The sequence below is a fragment of the Heterocephalus glaber genome, unplaced genomic scaffold (genome assembly GCF_053883595.1).
Source record: "Heterocephalus glaber isolate CG9 unplaced genomic scaffold, H.glaber_assembly_v1.0 deba00001553, whole genome shotgun sequence".
NCBI classification, from domain to species: domain Eukaryota; kingdom Metazoa; phylum Chordata; class Mammalia; order Rodentia; family Bathyergidae; genus Heterocephalus; species Heterocephalus glaber.
The window spans coordinates 10,306,921-10,332,150 of NW_028258344.1; the positions used below are offsets into that span (position 1 = coordinate 10,306,921).

A 25,230-nucleotide genomic window follows, 5' to 3' on the forward strand; every position below is an offset into this window, starting at 1 on the left:
CATTTACCTAGAAATGTCTCAAGTTTATCCTTCTTTATAGCGGAGTAGTACTCTGTTGTATAAAATAACCACATCTTCTTCACTCATCCATTGGTAGGGATTTGGACTGTTTTCCAGATTTAGCTGTTACAAATTGTGCTGCATGGGTGTGCATATATCACTGTGGTACGATGCCTTTAATTTTTTCAGAAAGATACCTAGAAGGGGAATAACTGGGTCAAATGAAACCTCTAATTTTACTTTTTTGAGGAATTCCCACACTGATTTCAACAGTGGTTGCACCAGTCTACACTCCCACCAACAGTGGAGAAGGGTTCCTTTATCCCCACAGCCTGCCCGCACTCGTTATTGGTTGATTTCTTTTTTTTTTTCTAGTATCGGGGATCGTACTCAAGACCTTGTGCTTGTGAGGCAGGTGCAGCGTTACTGAGCTAAATTCCTGGCCCAGGTTGATTTTTTGGTAATAGCCATTCTTTCTGGAGTAAGATGGAATCTCCGTGCTGTTTTAATTTGCATTTCTTGAATGGCCAGTGATGTTGAACATTTTTTCATATATTTGCTGTTTCTACTTACTCATCTGATAAGTATCTGTTCATTTCAGATGCTCATTTTTGAATTGGGTCTTTAAACTTAGGGGGTTTGATTTTTTTTTTTTAGTTGAACAGATGTTAGTTCTTTGAGAAACAGTTGAAAATTTCTTCCCATTTTGTGGGTTGTTTCTTCACTCTGTTGGTGCTTTCTTTGGCTGTGAAAACCTTTTATTTATTTATTTATTTATTTATTTATTTTTGGTTTGGGGGATTGAACTCGGGTCCTTGCACTTGCAGGCAGGCAGCGGAACCACTGAGCTAAATCCCCGGCTCCAGAAAAGCTTTTTAATATGATGAGATTCCAGTTGTTGGCTCTGTAATATTTCCTATGTGATTGAGGTTTTGTTCATAGTCTTTGCCTATACCTATGTCTTCAAGAGTTCTAGCTCTACTATCTTCCAACAGATTGTTTCTGTTTTAATATTTAGATCTCTGATTCATTTAGGTTTTTGGTTGGTTAGTGCATGGTGAGAGATATGTGTCTAGGTTTAATCTTCAGCACATGGAAAGACAGTTTTCCCAACACCATTTACTAAAGAAGCTTCCATTGATCCTGGAGGTTTTTCTCCCCAGTACCATGCTGGGTTTTTGTTTTGTTTTGGTACCAGAGATCAAACTCAGGACCTTGTCCTTGCGAGGCAGGCGGCAGCACCACTGAGCTAAATCCCCAGCCCCAGTATCATGCTGTTTGTTGTTGTTTGGTACCAGGGATCAAACTCAGGACCTTGCACTTGCGAGGCAGGCGGCGGAAGCACTGAGCTACATCCCTGGCCCTCCATCCTGTTTTTATTATGGTAACTTTCTAGTATAATTGCAAGTCAAGGATTGTGATGTTCCCTGCCTTGCCTTTGTTAGCCGGAACAGCTTTTGCTAGTCTAGATCTCTTCTGGCTCCAAATGAATTTTAGGATTGATTTCTCTAATTCTGTGAGCTATGTTATTGGTACTTTGATCAGAATTGCATTAAATGTGTATAACAATTTTGGAAGTATGGCCATTTTCACTATACTGGGTCTTCCTACCCAAGAACAAGGGATATCTTTCCATTTTCCTCTATCTACTTCAATCTCCTTTTTCAGAGTACTGTAGTTTTCAATGTAAAGGTCTTTTACTTCCTTTGACAGGTTGATTCCAAAGTATTTCATTTTTTTTATGCTATTATAAAATGTGTAGTTTCCCTAATTTCTCTCTCAGTGAGTTTGTCATTTCTGTACAAGAATATTATTAATTTTTTTAGTGTTACCTTCCTATCCAGCTATGGTAATGAATTTGGTTATTAAATCTAGATGTATTTTGGTGGGGCTTTTGGGGTTTTCTATGTAGAGTATCATGTCATCTGCAAATAATGATAATTTAATTTCTTTCTTTCCTATCCTTATTCCTTTCTTTCTCTCATCTAACTGCTCTGGTTAATGTTTCCAGAACTATACTGAATAAGAGTGATGATAGTGTCTTGCTCCTGATTTTAGAGTAGAAATGATCAGTTTTTGACCATTTAGTAACATGTTGGCTGTTGGTTTATCATAGATGGGCTTTATCAGATTGAGATGAAGACTATTCCAATTTTCTGAAGGTTTTTTTTTTTTTAAATCATGAATGGGTGTTAGTCTTTGTCAAATCTTTTTCTCCAACTATTGAGATAAGCTGTGATTTTTGTTCTTGGTTCTGTTAATGTGGTGTATTACATTTATTGATTTGCATATGTTGAACCAACCTCACATCCCTGAGATGAATCTTACTTGGTCATGGTGTATTATTATCTTTTTATGATCTCCTGCATTGTTTGCAAGTATTTTATTGAGGATTTTTGTGTCTATGTTCATTAAGGAGACTGGCCCTCTTTTTTTGTTGGAACCTTCTCTGGTTTTTGTATAAGGTAATGCTTGCTTTCAGGGATGAATTAGGAAGTATTGCTTCTACTTCAATTTCATTAAAGAGTTTGAGAAGTGGCGGCATTAGGTCGTCTCTAAATTTCTTGTAGAATTCAGCAGTGAATCTGTCAAAACCTGAGCTTTTCTTTGTTGGTAAGTTTTAAATTACATCTTCAATTTTACTGACTGGTAATGATTTAGAATTTTTATATCTTCTTGATTCATCTTTTGTAAGTCATACGTATCTAGAAATCTGTCCATTTCTTCTGTGTTTTCCATTTTGTTAGAGTGCAGGTTCTCAAAGTAGGTTGAGGATCTTCTAGATTTCTGCAGGATCTGTTGTGATTTCACCTTTTTCATTCCTAATTCCATGGATTTAAGTCTTTCCTTTTTCGATCTGATTGGCTAAAAGCTTACCTATTTTATTTTTCAAAGAACCAACTGTTTCAGTCATTGATTCTTTGTATTCTTTTGTTAGTCTCAATTGTATTACTTTCTGCTCTGATTTTTATAATTTCCTCCATCATACATGCTTTAACTTGCTCTTCTTTTTCTAGTAGTTTGAGGTTCAACATTAGGTTATTAATTTGCATTTGTTGTTTTTCTGATGTGGGAATTCACCACTATAAATTTCCCTCACAGGACTGCTTTCATTGTGTCCCATAAGTTCTGGTACGTTGTGCTGCCATTATTATTTAATTGTAGAAAGTGTCTCATTTCTTTCTTTTTTTTTTTTTTTTTGTACTGGTGATTGAACTCAGGACCTTGAGCTTTTGAGGCAGGCAGCAGAACCATAGAGCTAAATCCCCAGCCCTCATTTCCTCTTTAATTTCATCTGTGACACATTGGTTGTTTAGGAGGGTATTATGAACTTCTTGTAGTTTCTTTTGCCACTAATTTCCAGTTTCATTGCAGTATGGTCTGATAATATGAATGGGATAGTTTCAATTACTTTGCATTTACTTAAGCATGTTCTATGAGCTGGTATTTATGGTTTATTTTGGAGAAAGTCCTATGTGCAGCTGAGGAGAACGTGTATTCTGATACTGTGGGGTGGATCACACTGTAGATAATCTACTAAGTCCATCTGTTCAAAGGTGTGGTTCAGTTCTGATATTTTTTTGTAGATTTTTTGTCTAATTGATCTATTTGTGATAGTGTAGTACTGAGGTCTCCATTGCAACTGTATTAGTGCTTATTTGATTTTTCATGTCTGTTAATATTTGTTTTATATAGTTGGGTGCACTGGTGTTTGGTACATATATATTTATGATTTTTTCCACTTGGATTGTTCCCTTAACAAAGATGTAGTGATCTTGTCTCTCTTGATGAGTCTTTGCTTGAAATATAATTTGTCTGCAAATAGAATAGGTATCTCTGCTTTTTCTGGGTTCCTGTCACATAAAGTATTATTTTCCATCTTTTGACTTTCAGTCTATGAATTTCCTTTTGAATTAAATGTGTTTCTTGTATGCAGCACATTGTTGGATCTGTTTTTTTTATCCATTCTGCCAATCTGTTTCTTTTGATTGGTGAATTGAGACCAATCACATTGATGGTTATAACTGATACATATTGACTTATCCTTGTCATATTATTTTCCTGTTGTTGGTTCCCTTTCTTTCCCATTTAATTGCTGCCTTGTCTGAAGGATTCATTCTAATAGGGTTCAAGGAACTGTAGTCTTCATTATCTCTTTCTAGATCCTTCAGAACATTTTGGGGTGCTGGTTTGGTGGTCATGAATTTCTTCAGGCATTCTTTACATGGAAGTATCTTATTTCTCCATCAATTTTGAAAGACAGTTTTGTGGGGTACATCAATATAGGTTTGAAGTTATTTTCTTTTAGGGCTTGAAATACTTCATTCCAAACTCACCTTGACTTCAGCGTTTGTGTTGAGAAGTCTGCTATGATTCTGATGAGCCCTCCTTTATTTATAGGTGATTTGTTTCTTTTCTCTAAAAGCCCTGACTATTTTATGCTTTGGTGTAGCTAGTTGGAGTTCTATATGCCTCACTTATCTGTATGTCAAGTTCTTTTTCCCTGCTTTAGAAGTTTTCTGCCATTACTCCTGTGAACATTTTTTAATGTCATATGTGCTATCCCCTAATTTTTCAGATTCTGACCAGTCTTATTTTTGCATCATCTAGCAGCTTTTGGATTGATTTTTCACAGTCCCTTGGTATTTTTAAGAAATATTTCTTGTCATGATAACTAATCGCAAGCCTGTCTTCTAGAGGTGATACTATCCTTACATTGGTTGATGCTGCTGTGTGTACTTAAAATATAATTTCCTAGATATGTCTGAATCTGTTTCATGGATTCCATTTCTTTCCTATGTTGGGCATTCATCATTTCCATCATTTTCCTAAGCTCCTCTATATTTATATCGGCATCCACTCTAGATTCACTAACTGTGTCCTTCATTATGGTCATCATTTCTTTAGTTATCTGAGAAATTATTTTTTATTTTTTTCTAGAGCATCATTCATCTGCTGTTACCTCTGCCATTACCATTTCAGAGTCCAGGTGGATGGCTTTTGATGTATTTAACCTCACTGACCCCTGGATTTTCCTTCAGCGAGATGGAGGTTTGGGTTGCATCTTGCTTCTTCATCTTTTCATTTTCTATTTTTTTAAATTTGATTTCTGAGTTGATGCTTGTAAACTGCTTTAGTAGCTTTATTACTAGTACTGAGAACTCCTTAGGAAATGACTATTTTTCAGAGATGTCTTCTAGTTATCTGGCTTTTGATTCTGTCATAAGATGCTACCTCTTCAATTTACTAGGGATGAGAAGTTCCTGCCTGCTTGGCCTAGGCCTGAGTTCTTTGGTTCTAGACTATAGTACTGTTTATGACCCTCAGACCTTCTTGGTCTTGGCATACGAGGAAGAACAACTGATAAGAACAACTATCACCTTGGCTAATGTAGAACAATCAGTAGTAACAATAGGATCAGGCACAGCCTAGAAAATGATAAACTGTGGTAATTATTAATTTGCCCCCTTTAACCATATGAACAAGATTTATAGTTATATGACAAAATCTAAAACAAATCAGATAATTATATACAGTAAATATTCACTTAACTGAGCAATTTTACCCTCTGGGGAAAAGATTTAAAAGGAATAGGAAGAAAAATAAATAAATAGAAAAAGTCAAAGAGATTAGAGGCAAGGTTGAAAGACAAAGGAAGATTACCTAAGTTTCTGGAGACTGGTGGAAAAGACAGGAAGGAAACAAGGAAGAAACAAAAAGAATTAAAACAAGACAAAAAACAAACTAAAAAGAGTTCACATTCATGAAAAAACAAGGATACATAATAAAGAAAAAAGATTTCTCTGTGATTTCAAGTCAATGGTTATCTTCTGGGGTCTACAGTTTTGTGGTAGTGTCCACTTCAGGGTGCATCTCTGCTGTCACTAGTAGACAAAGGAGGCAGACAGAGCCCAGATCTGTGTTGTATGATCCCAGCAAGCTTGCAGTAGAAACAGGGTGGGGTGCCAATTCAACTCCACAGAAGTTCAGGCTGATGGTTGTGGGCTTGTGACCCAAGTTGTTCAGCTCACAACACAATGGGTGTTTCTTGCCGGATTGAACTCAACTCCTTTATCGTTGGCATGTCCCAGGGGTGCACCTCACCCAGACACTGGGAGCCCCAAGATAAAGTACCCACAGCTTCTCTAAGTCCCAGGTTCAGCTGACCCCACACCAAAATGGCATCTAGACAGTCACCCTCTCCTAGGGATGTTTGGACAGGAATCACTCACTAATTGCTGTATCAAATGTTCTGCTCCATTGGTGTGTTTCCCTTTGGAAGCCACCAGGGTCCCTCGCCATCACAACTCTGTAGGTTCAAGCCTCCTCTCTCACACCATGTGCCAGGAGTCAAGGAGAAAGCACAGTTTGCCATTTCTCTTTTCTACCATGAGGTCCATCATCTTGTTCTGCCTGTGGGCTCCAATTCTCACTTAAGAACTTTCTTGGGTCTCAGGGATCCTCCTCCACATTATATTTATTTAATATATACAGGGGTATATACATATACATCTTATAAATACCTTATATAAACTATGGTGCACTGAGCAAAAATGAGAAATTACCATTGATAAAATACAGGCTATATTTAGATTTTACCAGTTTTTCTAATATTCTTTTCTGTTCCACTACCTAATACATGTCCTTGATCTATAATTTTTTCTCAATTATCCCTTTTCATAATTTTGAGTTTTGAGGAACCCTGGTCAGGTATCTATGTAGAATGATTCTGAGTTTGGCTTTATGTTATAGGTTTGGGAGAAAGTAAAATATTTTCTTATCACATATCAAGAAATGATTTTTTTGTGTGACTGTTTTAATAATTTCTATATTCTTGTAGAGAATCTCCATTTGTTGACCTGTTACTACATTTCCTAAATTTATTTAATTATGGTTTCTTTTAAAATATTTATAACAGGGGCTGGGGATTTAGCTCAGTGGTTCCGCCACCTGACCCACAAAGTGAAGGAAAGGAGTTTGATCCCTGGTACCAAAAAATAAAATAAAATAAAATATTTATATCAGCTGAAGTTTTTACTAAATCCAGTATTTAGTATCACCACTCTTGTTCAATATAATACTTGTGGCAAGAGAAATAAATAAAAGGGATACATAAAGGAAAGGGAACAGTAAAACTATCCTTATCTGAAGATGACATAATCCTTTACATAGAAGAATCAGAAAATTACGCCAAAAGACTCCTAGAACTAATAAACAAATTCAGCAAGGTAGCAGAATAAAAAAATCAACACATAAAAATGAATAGATTGCTGTTCACTAGTAATGAACCCACAGAGAAAGAAATTAGGAAAACAATACAATTCACAATAGCTTCAAGAAAAATTAAATACTTAGGAATTACCCTAACAAAGGAAAGGAAAGACTTCTATAATAAAAACTGTAGTGCTCTGAAAAAGGAGATTTATGACCTAAATATTAAGTTCAGGCTCTCTGAACTAAGCCACTAGCCCTGCCTCACACCTCTGAAAACTTACAGACAATGCAACTGGGCATCACCTACTAGTCTGAAGCTAAATCTCTTGAAATTGAGGCCTTTATGGCCTACTTAGCACTGGCAGAACATATATGCGAACCAAGCTGGGACAGAGTGCGGTGTGAGTAGTCTGAAGTTAAAATGTCATCTATTCCCATTGTTCTACTCCTAGTTCAAGAGTATAACACTTTTTGTTGAATGCAATTGATCTTTAGTAACTCTCTTCACCATTAAAATGGTTGCTTCAGAAATGCATCACTGAAATAAAAATTCATTTAAGAAGTTCATATTGTTTCATCCAATAATCTCATTTCTACAAAAATCTATCCTTTTGGGGCCGGGGATTTAGCTCAGTGGTTCTGCTGCCTGCCTCGCAAATGCAAGGGCCCAAGTTCAATTCCCTGGTATCAAAAAAAAAAAAAAATCTATCCTTTGGGAAATAAATCAAAATATAAGAAAGATGTATTTAGCATGTTCTTACAAATACTACAGCAAAATATTTAAAGCAACGTAAGTTCAGCAAAATGGGGTATCAGTTAAACTAAGGTACACACATTGGCTAAATTATATACTTTTTAATAGTTAAAAAAATTAGCCACTGTCAACTTCATAATCCTTTCCTTTGACAAAGGTTAAGACTAATTTATGCCAGCTGTACATAAACTACTAGTTCTTTTATGAAAGCCATTCTCACATTCTTTCTGAGCATACTGCCACTTAGGTCCCATTTTCCAGAGTCGAAACTACATGTGGCCACGTGACTAAATTCTCAGTACTATAATGTGAGCCCCCCAACTCAAAAAAAAGGTATAACTTCCTGCTTACCTGCTCAATAATAAACTGCCTTGAATTTCATCTCTTTACCTTTCCCACCAGCTCAAGTGGGATCTGGCAGGAATTCACAGACAACCAAACCAACCATGACACATGAATCCTAGTATTACTTCATGAAACAGAATTGCTTTACCAGCCTATCATATTATGAGACAGTAAAATACAGTATTACTATAAAGATTAAGTAACATTACATATCCATTTAAAAAGTATTACATTCCAAGAGGCTATAAAATTAAATGTATCCAAGTATCACAACTACCTTTAAACATGTATATAAACAGAGTAAACACATAAAAATATCATGGTAGAGGGACCATGAATAAGTATTTTCCAAATTTTCAATAATATTGTTTACTATGACAATTTCAAAAATTAAAATTGGCAAACAATTGCAGCTCTAATTCTTAAAACAGTGAAAAGTTTCAAAGAGATTTAAGAAATTTTTGTTCTACCACTTTCATTATGGTGTAAAACATACATGGTCTGGCCAATGTTCCCAAGGCAAGATGCTTGTCTGCACCCCAGCCACTTGTATTCTACTCATGTTCCTCAGAGGCACGAGCTATCAGACTTTATCAAATGAGACTAGATCCATATAATTGAATCCCCTCTACTTTTTAAAGGCCTTTTTGCTTTATCTTTTGCATTTGTATTGTTTTAGTGAAAACAAATTTTAGTGCAAGGAGATACAGTGTATTAGAACCTGATCCCCCAAAACCTTTATGCCTTTTCTCACCCAGCAGCTAGTTTCCCTCAACCTAAAAATCTGTTTTAAGAAGGATAAGAACACCAATGTAAGGTTATTGTTTCCTCTTCCCAAAACCAAAACCAAAACAAAGAAAACTAAATCAGTCAAACCAAAAGAAAACAGTTCATCTTTATTGTCCTCACATTTGAAACTATTTCACTGTTGAATATAAATTAACAAAGCAGTCAATTTACACAGAATCTCGATTTCCTAATAATATCTACCATAAGATGTCATTATTTCTAGAGCTGTGCTGTCAAATGAGAATTATTCACCTTGTGGTTAGTGTACTTTAAAATAGTGCTAGTCAGAATAGTGTGTTCTAAATATAAAATACACACTGGAATTTGAAGACTTAATCTCCCAATCTGTACAATAAAATTATCACTTATATCTTTAGAATATTGATTACATGTTAAACAATATTTTAGATATGAGTTAAATAAGATATATATTAAATTTCACTTGTTTCATTTTAATTTGTCAAATGTGGCTATAAGAAAACAAACTTACATATGTACCTCAAACTATGTATTTCTATGGGACATCAAATGAAGCTGACCTAGTTTCTAATAAGCAAAAATTTTAATCATTTCCTTTTGGTTTAGTACTCTCTAGTTCTGTAGTTATACACAGAAAACAAAGATAGTAGGTTGGTCTGGGGTTATGTCTCAAAAGTTACTGAAGATAAGGGCTGCCTTTAGGCATCCACTTACTCAATGACAGGGTCAACTTATTACAACAACCAAGATCCCAGGAGAAATCCAGAGACCTTTTATTGAATCTTAAGGTTTAAAAACCCAACCCTCATTCTGACTCCATCATCTACCAGCTTTCTATGAGGACACTGGAATGCTAATGCCACCTAAGAGCCTTGCCAGATGTCCTTTAGTCATCGTTCTAAGAATTAATGGTAGTTATCTTGAGATAGCATGTGCTCCTTTAAAAGACTGGATGCCAAGGCAGGGGTGGGGTGATATTTTGGGAAGCTAGAAAAAGGAGGAAGTATGGATATAAGAGTCAGCTAGATTCTCAGGAGAACCAGGTCACCAACAAAACTACTATGTTTGTTACACTTTAAGTTTTCTGAATATCCACTTTATGTGAGAACAGACGAACAGAGCTAAATAAGCTGTCTACTCTTGAGCTTATTCCATAGTCTAACCAAACATAACTGAAGTCAGGGTGTATTAATGGACAAGGGGAATGGCCCTAACATTTAATCCTGGGCTCTAACCTTAATGACTATAAACTTAATGAGAATTGGTTAAGAAAGTTAAAGCAGCAGACAAAAAGTTGAGGATAATTGAACTCAGAAAGCAAGGATTATGGCTAAATGGAAATCCAGGTATTTCAGAAGTAGACACTAAGAACCCTTTGAAACATTATTTATATTTTTGTAAGATCTCCTTCCACCATTTCTCTGTGCGTGAAAAAAAGATTATAGCAATCAACCTTTAATGCATTTATTTATAAATTACACACATAGCACACACACATTATGTGTTCTATGGAACATAAAATTAGGATATTAAAAATACAAGTTTTTATATTTCCAATGACCCTGGCACAGTCCCTATGAATCCTGCTCTAAGACAGCCCAACATTAAAGTAAGAAATTTAAAAACACTGTGGATAAAGGAAAGAGATATTAAAAATTATACCTGGAAATGATCTGAGGCCTGCAACAAAAATCCTCAGTTCCTTTCAGAAGTCTCTTAAAATTAGTTTGGTATATTTTCACCGTAACACAAAGAAAAAAAAATGAAATGGAAAAGATGTTCTTTCTACACATTTCAACTAATCTATGTTCTGCTTTTATCTTGTTATCCAATCCTATGTAATAAGCCACTAAAAAAATCCTTTATAATGTAATATAAATTCTCTTAAAAAATTTAAAGACATAAGAAAAGCTGTCATCTCAAATGAGGCCTATTTTCCATTTCTCTTGCTATAAAATTATAGGTACCAGAAAATTAAAAAGATGTGTTTGCAGGGGAGCCTTCATGACCACTGCCTTACCAGTGAGAGGGCTTCAGCAGTACATGTGGTTGTCAAGTTGTTAAGTTTTCAATATACTACCCAAGCATAAAATTTTTTCCTAAAAATCATATTAGTAATACAATAGTAGTGGGGGACCTTAATACTCTACTCTCACAACTAGATAGATCAATTAGACAAAAAAAAAACACAACAAAATACTAAACTTACTAAACTCAATCAAACTCTTGAACAAATGAACTTAACAGATGTTTACAGACTGTTCCATCCCACAAAATCAGAATACACATTTTTTTCAGCTGCACATGGGTCATTCTCCAAAATAGACCACATACTCGCTCATAGAACATGTTTAAGTGCAAAGGAATGGAAGTTATCCCCTGTATATTGTCAGACCATAGTGCGATGAAATTTGAGATAAATAGCAAAAGACACTGCAAGAATTTCTTGATAAACACATGGAAACTGCAAACACACTTAAAGAAGAAATCAGACAGTTCTTACAACTAAATGACAATGCCAATACAACATACCAGAATCTATGGGACACAATGAAAGGAGTCTTACAAGGGAAATTCATAGCAGTGAATACTCACATTAGGAAAACAGAGTGAGCTCAATTACCCAACTTGATGCTGAACCTCACGCTTCTAGAAAAAGAGCAGGACAAATCCAAAGCTCATACAAGGGAGGAAACTATAAAGATCAGAGGAGAAATCAATGCAATGGAGACTAAGAAAACGATACAAAAAAAAAAAAATCAATGAAGCCAAGAGTTGATTCTTTGAAAGAATAAACAAAATTGACAAACCCTTAGCCAACCTTATCAAAAACAGGAAAGAAAAGGACCAAATCCATGCAATTAGGAATGAAAAGGGTGAAATTACAACGGACACGGGAGAAATTCAGAGGATCATCAACACCTACTTCAAGAACCTATATGCCAATAAGATGGAAAACACCGAAGAAATGGACAGATTCCTAGACATGTATGAATTACCAAAGTTGAACGAAGAAGACCTAAAAATTCTAAACAACCCAGTATCAATGAAATTGAAAACGTAATTAAAAACTTAACAACTAAGAAAAGCCTGGGTCCTGATGGCATCACTGCTGAATTCTACAAGACATTTAGAGAGGAACTACTGCAACAATGTTTAAACTCTTCAGTGAAACTGAAAGGGAAACAATACTCCCAAATTCATTCCTGGAACCAAGCATCACCTTGATCCCTAAAGCAGAGAAAGACCCAACCAAAAAAGAGAACTATAGGCCAATCTCACTAATGAACATAGATGCAAAAATCCTTAATAAGATATTGCCAAATAGAAGGCAGAAGATCATCAAGAAGATCATATACCCTGACCAAGTGGGATTCATCCCAGGGATGCAGGGATGGTTCAACATATGCAAATCAATCAATGTAATACACTATATCAATAGAGCCAAGGACAAAAACCATATGATTATCTCCATAGATGCAGAAAAAGCATTTGACAAAATCCAACATGCATTTATGATAAAAACCCTACAAAAATTGGAATAGATGGTCTCTACCTCAATCTGATGAAAGTCATCTATGAAAAACCAATAGCCAATATCATACTAAATGGTCAAAAACTGAAATCCTTCACACTAAAATCAGGAACAAGACTAGGATGTCCACTATCATCACTCCTGTTCAATATATTCTGGAAACATTAGCCACAGCAATTAGACAAGAGAAAGAAATGGAATAAAGATAGGAAATGAGGAAGTCAAACTGTCATTATTAGCAGATGATATGATAATCTATATAGAAGACCTCGAGAACTCCACCAAAAGTCTTCTAGACTTAATAACCAAATTCAATAAAATAGCTGGATACAAGGTCAACACAAAAATCAATAGCTTTCCTCTACATGAACAACAGACTCACTGAGAGAGAAATAGGGCAATCAATTCCTTTCACAGTAGCATCCAAAACACTGAAATATCTAGGAATCAACCTAACAAAAGAAATCAAAGACCTCTACTCTGAAAACTATAGAACTCTGAAAAGAGAGAAGAGAGATTGAAGAGGATATCAGAAAATGAAAAGACATCCCTTGCTCCTGGGTAGAAAGAATCAACATAGTGAAAATGGCCATACTTCCAAAACTGGTATATGAATTCAATGCAATCCCAATTGAAATTCCAGCAGCATATTTCATGGACCTTGAGAAAACAATCCAAAAATTCATTTGGAACAATTAGAGACCTAGAATAACAAAAGCAACTCTAGGCAACAGAGACACGACAGGGAGTATTACAACCCCCAACTTGAATTTATACTACAAAGCTACTGTGATAAAAACAGCATGGTACTGGCAAAGAAACAGACTTGAGGACCAGTGGAACAGATTGGAAGATGCAGAAACAACTCCAGACACACTCAGCTACCTCATCTTGGAAAAAGGAACCAAACACCCTCACTGGAGGAAAGATAGCCTCTTTAATAAATGGCTGGAAAAATTGGGTTTCAACTTGCCAACGATTAAAACTAGACCTATATCTCTCACCATGCACTAAACTAAAATCAAAATGGATTAAAGATCTACATATAATGCTAAAAACGCTAAATGGGTGTAAGATAGGTTAGGTAGAACTCTTGAAGACATTGGCGTAGGAAAAGATTTTATGAACAAAATGTCAGTTGCATGTGAACTAGCACAATCAATAAGTGGGATCACTTCTTATTAAAAAGTTTCTGCACAGCAAAAGAAACCACCAACAGTGTCGAGACAACACACAATGTGGGAAAAAAGTTTTCACCAGCTGTTCCTCAGACAAAGGTTTACTATGTAGCATCTATAAAGAACTTAAAACCTCAGACCTCCCAAATTTAAAGACCCAACCCAAAAATGGACATCTGAAATGAACAGACATTTCTCAGACAAAGAAGTAGAAATAGCAAATAAACATATGAAAAAAATGTTCAACATCACTGGTCATTTGAGAGAGATGCAAATGAAAACAATGCTGAGATTCCACCTCACCCTAGAAAGAATGGCTGCTATCATGAAATCAATAACAAATGCTGGCGGGGCTGTGGGGAAAGAGGAACTACTCCACTGCTGTTGGGAGTGTAGACTGGTGCAACCACTGAGGAAATCAGTATGGAGATACCTCAAAGAACTAGGACTGGAAGTCCCATTTGACCTAGCTATTCCCCTGCTGGGTATCTTCCCCAAAAAAGAATCATACCGCAGTTATATATGTGTACCCAAGTTCACAGCAGCACAATTCGTGATGGCTAGAACCGGAAACAACCCAATTGCCCATCAACTGGAGACTGGATAAAAAAAATGTGGTTTTTTTTTTAATAAAATGGAGTGCTACTCAGCCATAAAGAACGAGAAACTAGAGACATTTATGGCTAAATGGATGCACACTGAGGCGATACTCTTAAGTGACATAAATAGGACACACGTGTAAATACCGAACAGTTTCTCTAGTTTGAGAAACTGAAAGTGTAAATAATAATGATAATAAGAAATGATAATAATAATGATCATGATAATGTGAAATAGGAAGAACAGGTGGAAAGGGGAATAGGAAACAGGAGGGGTAGGGATAAGAAAGAAGGGCATGGAATATGAGAAAAACAAAAAATGGAAACAAAGTCTTTGTAGATAGCAAGAGGTGGAGGGGTTGAAAGGAGGGCAGGGGAATGGGGAAAAAAAATAAGAACCAAGATGGATTATGTAAAGGTGCAAATTTCCAATGATGAATGTCATTTTATTGTATATCTTAAATGTACGAATATAATTTAAAAATTTTTTTTCCTAAAGTTCACATACTGAGCTATAGAAAATACATTTATATTGCCACCTTCCTTTTACCATATATTGAAAAATATAAGGTGATAACTAGCCAATAATGTGTTGCAATGATTAAAATGAAAAAAGATCATTATCAGACTTGTATATAGGTGGTAAATTTACATTGTGGAAAATTTTTAAATACTGAGAATTTTTATTAATAAGAAACTTACCCACAGTTTTACATCATTAAAGAGATAATTTACTAGATTAAAGGTTCACAGTACAAGTCAAACTTTTTATTAAAATTAAGGCAAAAATGACATGGTCATTACATAAATGTTACACAAATATGACAAAATATCCATTCTCAATATAATCCAGAAATTGACTTAATGGATAAACTAAACTCCCAACACAAAACAGGCAACAGATAATTTATAGATGACACATAGCAGGCAATTAATAATGAACATACAAGTTTAGTATCAACAAAAATGGAAATTAAACATATTGACAAGACACAAGAAGGCACTTACATGCTATCATTAAAATACAAATTGCCATCACCTTTCTGGAAAATATGACAGTATCTTTTAATCTAGTACTCACATTAGAAAATGATTTCAAGGTTAAAGATTTATTTATACAAATTATCACAATATTTCATTTCTGCCTAGAGAAGGCACTGGATTAAAATGTTCTAAAATGTTAATCTCTAGGGGCCAGGGCTATGGATGGTGTTTCTTCTATTTCTGGTATATTCCCTGTATTTTAAAACAAACATATATTAACTCTAGTCCAAAAAAATCTTAAAGTTACTTTTTAAAGTTCCTTTTAACAAATATCACCCAGTTCTTCTTACAGAAACAAATGATAAGTGTTTGTTATTTTTAATCCACAGGGACAGGCTCCTATTCTAATTCTAGAATTATACCTCCTACTCACCCAAAGCATCCGCCTCCACACCAGCACAGCACAGAGGAGCTGTAGTTAGAAACAGATCTAAGTTCAAATCCTAGAAAACACCACTAACAGCTGTGTTCCTGTGGGCAACTTACTTTTCTAAATCTGAGAGTATTCTTAAAAGAGACTAACATAAATTTAGAGATTAAGAGAGCTCCAGTACCTCAGAAGATAATTCAGAAGGGGGATAAAGAGAAAGGTAGAATTATAATGTGAAATTATAAGTATACAATTTAGGATTCATCTAAAGAAAAGCTATGTCCTCAAATGATAAGAATGAAACTAAAAGGGTTAAATTTTTCTTCATTCTTCTGTACAAAAACCTTGCTGTTTGGCACACAAGGAACACAGCAAAATATGGGAAGTAAGATCCATTTCCTGACTACATATTCTATGGCAAGTACAGGCAGAAAAGTAAAGTTAAAGATGCGTGCCATACCTTAAAAAAAAACAGATGAAGGAGGGATACTATTTTACTTAGGTGGACCACAGAAGGTTCTTCTAGAAAGACTACACTTATACTTCCACAAGAAGCCATGGGAAAATCCTGCATCTGCGAGAATAACACAAGCAAAATCAAAGATAAAAACTATCTGACATGTTCACAAATAGCTGTGAAAGAAATAAGACTGAAGAGGTAGCAGGGACCCACAGGGACCAGATTATGTGAGGCCATATCACAAAAAAGGAGTTTGGATTGTATTTTAACTGGGATAAGAACTCACTGATGTTTTCAGCAGAATGACATGATCTGACTGCATTTTAGAATCAACTCATCTGTGCAGACAGAATCCCAGTGACAGGAGGCTACTGTTGCAGGCCAACATGTCCCACCCTAGGCAAGACTGACAGCACCAGAGGTAGTGGAATAGAATTCTCATGGAAGTTGAGTTCAACTGTCTTTGAATTCAAGCATAAAGATCTCACCTTGTAAAACCTGCCCTAGTTCTTCAGCTCCAAGTACCACCCCACTTAACATCATATACTACCCTAATCAGAATGTGTCATAGTATATTGTAATTATGTATTTCCATTGCTATTAATCTTATAGGATTGAGCACAAAGAATGAAAGCAGTAACAATCTCTTATTTATAATATCTAGCAGGGTGCTTGACACATAAAAGTGCTCAGTAAATGTCTGCCGATTCAAAGAAGAAACATAAAAATTAAAACAAAGCCAATTGTATTTTATAGGGTTGCTGTAACACAGTACTACAAACTGGTGGTTTAAAACAACAGAAATTTAATTATCTCATAATTCTGGAAGCTAGAAGTAAAAAATCAAGGTGTTGAGAAGGGCATGCTCCTTTTGAAAGCTTTAGACACAAATACTGTTTGCCTCTTCCTTGACACTGTTGTCTCCCGGAAATTCTTGGGGTTTTTGGCTTACAGCTGCACCACTAGAATCTTTGCCTCCATGTTCTGGCAGCTTTTTTCTCATGTGTATCTGAGTGAATTTAGATCCTTCCCTAAACCCTAATCTCATCTAACTTCATTACATCTGCAAAGATACTTATTCCAAATAAAGCTTCATTCTGAGGTTCCTTCTGGATGTTAATTCTTGAATCCATTAAACTATTCAACACAACAGATTGCTTTATAAACTAGTCATCCCATTCCAAAAATATTCAAGTAAAGATGAACAGCCAAAGTCAAATACATTCTACAGATGGGATTTCTGTATTGCTTTGGTATGTCCATTAATCTGTTTATTCATCTGCACAGTAAGGGGATCTCTCTTCTAACACTAATATTCTAAGATTTTGACTTAAATTTTGAGGACTTTTTAGACTTAATAAATATAAGTTAAACATATAGAGACACTCAAATATTTGAGTAAATTAAATTGTAGCAGAAAGCTTAATTTCTAAGTTCTGAAGTAAGTAAAAAATATTTCTGTAATATAGCCACCATTATACCTTTTTCATTTTTCCTTGAATGTAGTGTATTCTGGCACATGTAAAAACACTACACTTTCATTTGAATAAACTACGCCTTTGAACACATACTATATGGCAGGCCCATAGGAATATGTCAGTAAATAAACCACTTCTACATAACTGTATTTATTAACTAGGCCCTAGTTTCTTCATAATTTTAAAATTCTACTTAAATGATATTTTAACAGGTACAAGTTATTTTTTTAATGGGGAGGTTTTAAAAAATAGCTCTGTTAATTTCTGATTATAAAACAATGACATTTTTAGTTTAACAAAAACCACAAATGTAAAAAAATAAACATTACCAGAAATCTCATTCCTCAATGATAATTACTATTAACATTATACTGAGCAATCTTACAGATTTGAATGCATTCATACATTGCATATACAAACTTCCATGATTTTATCTACAAATACAGATGTTCTGTAGGAAGGTACATTAACATGCTAATGCAACATGTCACATTATAATTATTTTTCCCCCAACTCAAATTGTTATTATATTTTTCTACGACAAACCTGGCCATATGGCCCCATTTCATTGCACAGTTTTCTGTCAAATTAATGTACCATTAATTTAACTAGTCTTTCACTGATGAACATTGAAATAAAGCCAAATATTCATCATTACCAGTGTTACAAATGGAACAAAAAAAAAATCTATTTACATAATCTTAGCAAAGTTTTACAACCATTCCTTTGGACAAATTTCAGGATTGTAGAAAAGTTTGTATTCACATTTAAAATATTCATTTGGGCAATACAGACGTACTGTGTTCTCAAAAGGTTGAATCAAATGATGCTGTATCTCATGTAAGAATATTCATTTTCTCACAGCTTTTCCACATTATGTTTTTTCAGTCTTCACCAATAGGATAGTCATCCCATGACCTCCTCTAAAAATCTTTTATTTACATTTCCTCTGTTATTAGAGAAGCTGTGTATTTGTTTCTTCTTAGAAATGCTCAGGTTTTCTAACAATAACCGAGTAGTTCTACTTTCTTAAGAATTTGTACTATCCTTGTTAATAGTAACAAATCTTTAGGCCAAGCTTGGGCAACTTAGTGATTTAGGGAGACCCTGTCTCAAAGAAGGGGGGTGGGCCTGGGAATGTAGCATAGTGTAAAAGTCCTGGGTTTAATCCCCTTTACTGCATAAATTAAGGAATGAATGAATGAGTGAATTAGAGAGAGAGGGAACAGACACAGACAAATGTCTTTCTCTTCATGAAATGTTATTCCTGTAACACAGCACATAAGTCACATTTCAACAAATCAAGTGCTATCTTTCCAAATCAAATGTTATCTGGCCCATTACATTTTCAATAACAGCTTTGCTTTATCTTTGATTATATTTTAACTAAAAGCAACTAAGAAAAAAAGTAAGATACTTTTATAATTGAGTGTTTCATACTCTAAATTTTTCAAATAATCACTGGCCTATAAATAGATGCTTCAATTTATTAAAGAAGACCTGTCACTCAAAAAAAAATAATGTTCATTAAAGAAAGACTGCCACTTAAATCCTACAGATAATCTTTTTACAAGGAATCAGGGGATATAGTGAGAAAAGCAAGATTCAAAGTTAGATGAGCTAAATTTAGTCCTAACTTCTCCACTAATTGTGTGACCTTTGAAAAATTATGCAATCTTCTGAGCTTGGGCCACTAATCTTTAAAACGTTGGTTGGGCTGGGGATTTAGCTCAGTGGTTTCGCTGCCTGCTGTGCAAGCACAAGGACCCGAGTTCAATCCCCAGTACCAAAAAAAAGAAAGAATAAAATGTTGGGAATATAATTATATTTATACAGTTCCTTTCAAACATTAATATTCTGACACGCTCAAAGAAGGCTTAGAAAGAGTAAGTGTAACAATCCAATACTGGGAGTTATCAAAAACCAGGGAACAAAACTGACATATGTGTAAGATATTATTTCTGTCTAGCTATACAGAATGGTAAAATAAAGCAACAAAGTAAAACTAAGGTGGAACTGAAGCAAGTAGATTAGAAACTGTATTATGCATATTTCTGGAAGTCATGAGCATGGAGTTTCAGAGAATTATTAGGTCATCGATTTCCATATTTACAGTTTTCTAGAACCATTTTGACAACATATGCTAGTTTTCCTTTGCCTCCCCCTCCTCTGCCATTTTCTACAAGAAAATCTTAACTCTCATACTTTTTGAAACTTACTACAGAGTACTGCATTGGAGCCTAACAAAACCTGGCCAACCAAAGGGATAGTTCAAAATATTCATGTTGAAAATGGAAGGAGAATCAGATCCAGCTACTGCATGACAAAGCATTAAAATAATTTTAATTATGGATCACTTTTAAGCATACAATGTAGAAAACTGGGTGATACTACTAAATGAAGAATTTATATTATCATCTTCTAAATTCAAAAGTGAGTTTTCTCTGTATTTTCTGCTATAGCTTGGATATTAACTGACCCCCAAAGGTCCACATAGAAAAGGGTTGGTTCCCAGGCCTACTAGGAAGTCTTCAGATTATTGGGGATGTGCCCTGAAAGGGACAGACTCCAATTTCCAGCTAAGAGCTGAGCAGTTTTGCTCTGCACATGGCTCTCAACATGATGTCCTGCCTCACCATGGGCTAAAAGCAACGGTGGCAACTGACCATAAACTGAAACCTCTAAAACTATGATCCAAAATAAATCTTTTTCCTTTATAAATTGCTTATCTCAGGTATTTTGTTATAGTGATAGAAAGCTATCACATTTTCAATATTAAAGTTACAAGCAACAGAATTGTCCCAGTTGGTCTTAACACCATGGTCTTTCCTCTGTGCTGCTTTGCCAGTGCTGCTCTTTGCTCACTGTCCTGTCTGCTGCTCTCTGTAGCTCCCTATCTTCCCATGTCTTTGGCCATGTAAATTAAATTCAGGCATTTGTCTATTCTTATCTGTTTTGCCAGTGTTACTGTATAGCACAATCATATTGAGTAGGGATGGTATGACATGCTGCTGGTGAGCTGGTGAATCCAAAGGGATATGGCTTCAGTGGTATCAGGAGCTCTCTGGCTCCAAAGACCTGTCTTGAGAAAGAAATGAGCAGTTCCTATGAGGGTGTTTTGTTATATTACTTCTTTCTTTTGTGGTATCTTGTATTCTGTTTTAAAAACTGAGTAAGGGGGAACTCATTAGGGCCTGTGGCAGCATCCCAGCAAGATTCATGCAGCTCCAGTTACAGGGATTTTAGGTTTGGGAGAGGGTTTGAAGTTTGGCTGAAGTAACCTCTCCAGTAGGGTTTAGTTTTATTTTTTTCCAATGCATATCATAGGCAATTTAGGAAAAGCACAGGATGGTAATATGATTTAAACCTGCAAGAAGCAGGCATATGGTAGTTGACTGATCACACTGGAGCTGAAAGTGGACATGGGATGACTGGGAAAGGGCCCAGGACCACTGGAGTAAAGATAACCAGATTAACTGAATTGGCCACGGTAGATTAGGCCATAGTCTTAGAAGCAAAGTAAATAGAACAGAGGTCAAGTTTTAGGGAGATGTCTTGACTTTCTTAGGCTAAGTTTATTAAACTACACTGAAGCTAGAGTATTTTTCACATGGGAAAAAGTGTACAGTGGAAGAGATGAACCCTGCTAGGTTGGATGTTAATCAGAAATCTATTTCCCCTTTGCTGTGACGGCTTCACCCACCCTCCAGGTTCCCTGGGGTAGAAAGGTCTCCCACATTATGCAATAATAAAATAGCCAATGTCTTTGCGACTGTCAGTTGCTCTTTCAACTCTAGGATCCATTGTTGGACCAGAAGCCTGGTCTGGGCCTAGGATGACACTGGCCCTCGATGCTAGAGTCGGATGCACTCGCTCCTTACTTGTAGGCTATGCACAGTGCCTGGGGCAGAAGTGGTGTTGCAGTTTGTCCTGCTGAGTCTCCCCAGCAGGAACAGTAGTAATAAATGCACTTTTCACACTAAAAGTTTATTAGTTCTCCTGTTAAGCCTAGATCTTCCACTAGTAGACTGCAAACTCAAAGTCTGTGATCTCAAAGCCATTCCACTGCAAATGCCTAGCAGTGAAGACGGCCCCATATTGGGTTCCTGTCTGCTGTGTGTGGTAGCAAGCCATGTGCCTTTATCCATTGTCAAACTTGCAAGTATTTATTGTCTTTAGGTTCTTCAGAGAGAGAGAGAGAGGGAGAGACAGAAAGAGTGCTGATGACAGTAGTTTTACACCCACCCCCAATAAGGACTTTGCACGTAGTGGTGTGCTCTGAGGGTTAGTGAGCTGCTGGTCTTGCTGAAGGCATGGTTGATCCCTCATACTTCCTTCAGACACGATTGAAGAGAATCTGGATTGTGCTGGGTAAGAGACTGTACTCATGGCTAATTTGAATTATTAAAATAAGACTGTCCCCTACAAACTTCCTAGTCACACAGTATCCCTGTAGCCCATACAATGTAAGTTCTAGCTACAGAAAGCAAACTGCTCTCAGCTTGCACAGCACTTTAGGGGAGAGAAGAATATATAGATAGGGAAAAGAGTGGAGAAAGGATGGAAATTTTGTCACCCAAGTGGCTGAGGGTTCTAAGGATTAGAGAAAGATGGCACTGGGGAGGTCTGGTTGGATCTGATTTGTGTTAAGAGTTCCCTGTAGATAAATTACTGATCCTCCAACTACTATCCCCAGTATGTAATGGATGAATTAATATGTAATCAACTGCATTGCATCTAAAGCCTTAGAACTAATCAGGTGCTCCCCCCCTCCAATACCATTACTTACACTCTAATAATACCTGATCTTTAACAAAGCATTAATAATTCTAAGAATAATCTCTATTTTGTTGTGCTTTTTTGCAACAGTTTTAAATATATCAATTTGTACTGTTTTAAAAAAAGGAACAGAATCAATGCCACTGATAAATATTTGTAAAAAAAAAAGATAATTGAAAAAAATCAGCCCCATCCTGGGTATGGTAGCATATGCCTATAATTATAGGAAGGCTAAGGCAGAGGGATTATAAATTCGAGGCCAGCCTGGGAAAGTATCTCAAAATTTGAAGGAAAAAAATAGACAAATAAAAAGGGTTAGAGATACAGGTTGGTGGTAGAGAGCCTGTAGGTTCAACCCCCAATACTGGGGGGAAAAGTTAGCCCCATCTGTACCACTGAAAATGCATTCCTGACAAATTTTACTTTAATGCTTACTTAAAATGTCAAAATTCACATGGTGTGCTGATTGTCTACTGGCCCTAATTGCATTAATAACTCATTTCAAAATACATGATATTGTCACACAGCTTTGTGGACACAAGAAATTTTATATTTTTAAATTATAATTGTGTCTACAGAATTCCAAGATGAAATAAAGCATTTTTCATTCCTATCTACTGAATTCATGAATGAATTTATTTAAATTTGTTGCTCAAAAATACAACATGATTGACAGTATAAAAGAATACACTGGGCCAATAATATGTAGAGAAAGTAAAATGAAAATAAAAGGAAAAAAATATAAAAATTCTGACTTAGAGTTTGCTCATAAATTTTTCTGAAATGGATAATGGAAGATGTTGAATTGTTAACCATACTTAAATTTTAACAAGACACATTTAAAATTGTGACTTAATACACCAGAAATCACATCACTTACAAATATTTAAAGTTAGATAGAAAATTCAAAGATCGAGAGAAGGTATGATTTTTGTTTCCTAAGCTCTTTGAAGTGATATACAAAAAAAAAAAAAAAAGTTTAAAAACTGTTGTAGTAAATGTCAGAATTTGCCATTAGTCCTAACCTGCCTCCTAAGACACTGCCTAATGGACTTACCACCTGCATGTTCCCCAGACATAGGAACTCAACACATTCACAGTAAACTTATATAGCTCCTTCTGCAAATAAGGAAAGAAACAAGAAAGAAAGAGGTAGGGAGGGAAGAAGGAAGGGAGGGAGGGAGGAAGTTGGGGGAGATAAGACCTTCCTCCTCTTCCCATCTATATTCTGGTTCTTGTTTTGTCATCTATGTGGTCTCCCAAACTGAAAAAGACATTCTTCTACCTCCTAAAGGAAATAAATTCCTAAGGCCTAAGTCCTAACTTCCTCTTTCTTTCCCTTTCACCACTTTCCCTGTTCAAGACCTCTTCATGAGCGGTCATATAGCTGATATTCAAAACAAAAACTACCATTTTACTTCCTAGCATCTCCCACAGACGATGAAACACAATTGTCAGAGCTATACAGGTGTACCTATCATGCATATAAGTGAGTTGCCCAAATAATTTTAGAATGGTGAAGGAACCAGAAGACTCAATTCCCTTGACAATATCCTCATCCAAGTATCTTTCAAGCTATTGTCTCCACTGGCACTGACTGAGACTTTATAACCTCATGAATCAGCCTACTCTATTTGCCAAAGATCTCGGTCCAAATACAACTGGTTTGACTTCTTATTCCTACAGTAGTTTGGTTTAAAAAGAGATTTTTGTTAATAGGAAAACACTGATAACATTACACAAAATTTTAAATAGTTGAAAAGCATTTAAAATTTCAGCATCTAGAGAGCTTCAGTTAGATTAGAATGCATCTAGCTTTTGCTTTATTTTTTCTGCAAGCATGCATTACATACATATATATATATATATATATATATATATATATAATTTTTTCTTGGTTCATTCACTTTTTTTTTTAACATAAAAACCCTATGCTGTAGCTACAGATGGAACCTGAGTTTTTTGCAGAGAGACTCTGGTGGGGGTTTTTACAAGATGGTTGGTGAATTCCTGGTAGGCAGACATGGTGAACATGATCTCTTTCTGGAAGTTTGAGGTCAGGTACTTATAGGTCTGGGGCTGGCATCAAAGGTGGCTTTGGTGAAGTTGCCCCCTGTGGCAGTGCAGCCCCTGGCAGAGGTGTAGCAGTCACTGATATTGGCCATCTGCAGCAGCTTTTTAGAAACAGGCTGAGACAATGCCAGTGCCTCTGGGGCAGGGATGAGGCACATCAGCAGAGCCACAGTGGCCTATCATCTTGCAAGGAACATATAGAAGAACTTGCCCATCTTGTTCCTAGAATAGCCTCTCTGCACAGGAACAATGGAGAGCTTGGTCATGATGATGGCCCTCCAGACAGCAGTGGCTACCTCCCTTGAAGCACTTAAGACTGACAGGACTGGTGTAGTCCTCAAAGACAACAAATGCCATGAATGTGACCTGCTGGTCAGCACAATTGCTTCTGCACTGGAATGATCTTCACAGTCTCATCCTTGAGAGATGGTTCCAGAAAAGGTCAATTGCTCTTAGACTCCTTAATGGACAAGGAAAAGAGAAAGATCTCCTCTAGGCACGTGACCATGACCTTGACTGGTGACCACAGCTTGGTGATATGAATCCATTCCTTGTCCTCACCCTTGCCTCTGTCAACCCTGCAGCCTCAGCCCACCCCCAGCTGCAGCCACACAAGCTGCAGCCGATGCATC

The 25,230-nt window shown here is 36.0% G+C and overlaps 1 protein-coding gene and 1 pseudogene across 4 annotated transcripts in view; both read right to left on the reverse strand.

Moving 5' to 3' along the window:
* LOC147824134 (small ribosomal subunit protein uS5 pseudogene) overlaps positions 1–25,184 on the reverse strand; it is a 63,572-nt pseudogene extending 38,388 nt beyond the window's left edge. The window contains exon 1 of the transcript XR_015442714.1: positions 1–25,184. This exon is cut by the window's left edge and continues 38,388 nt beyond it. The product of XR_015442714.1 is annotated as a small ribosomal subunit protein uS5 pseudogene (transcript).
* Positions 1–25,230, reverse strand: part of Pde7a (phosphodiesterase 7A) — a 169,077-nt gene that overhangs the window by 136,392 nt on the left and 7,455 nt on the right. The window lies entirely within an intron of this gene.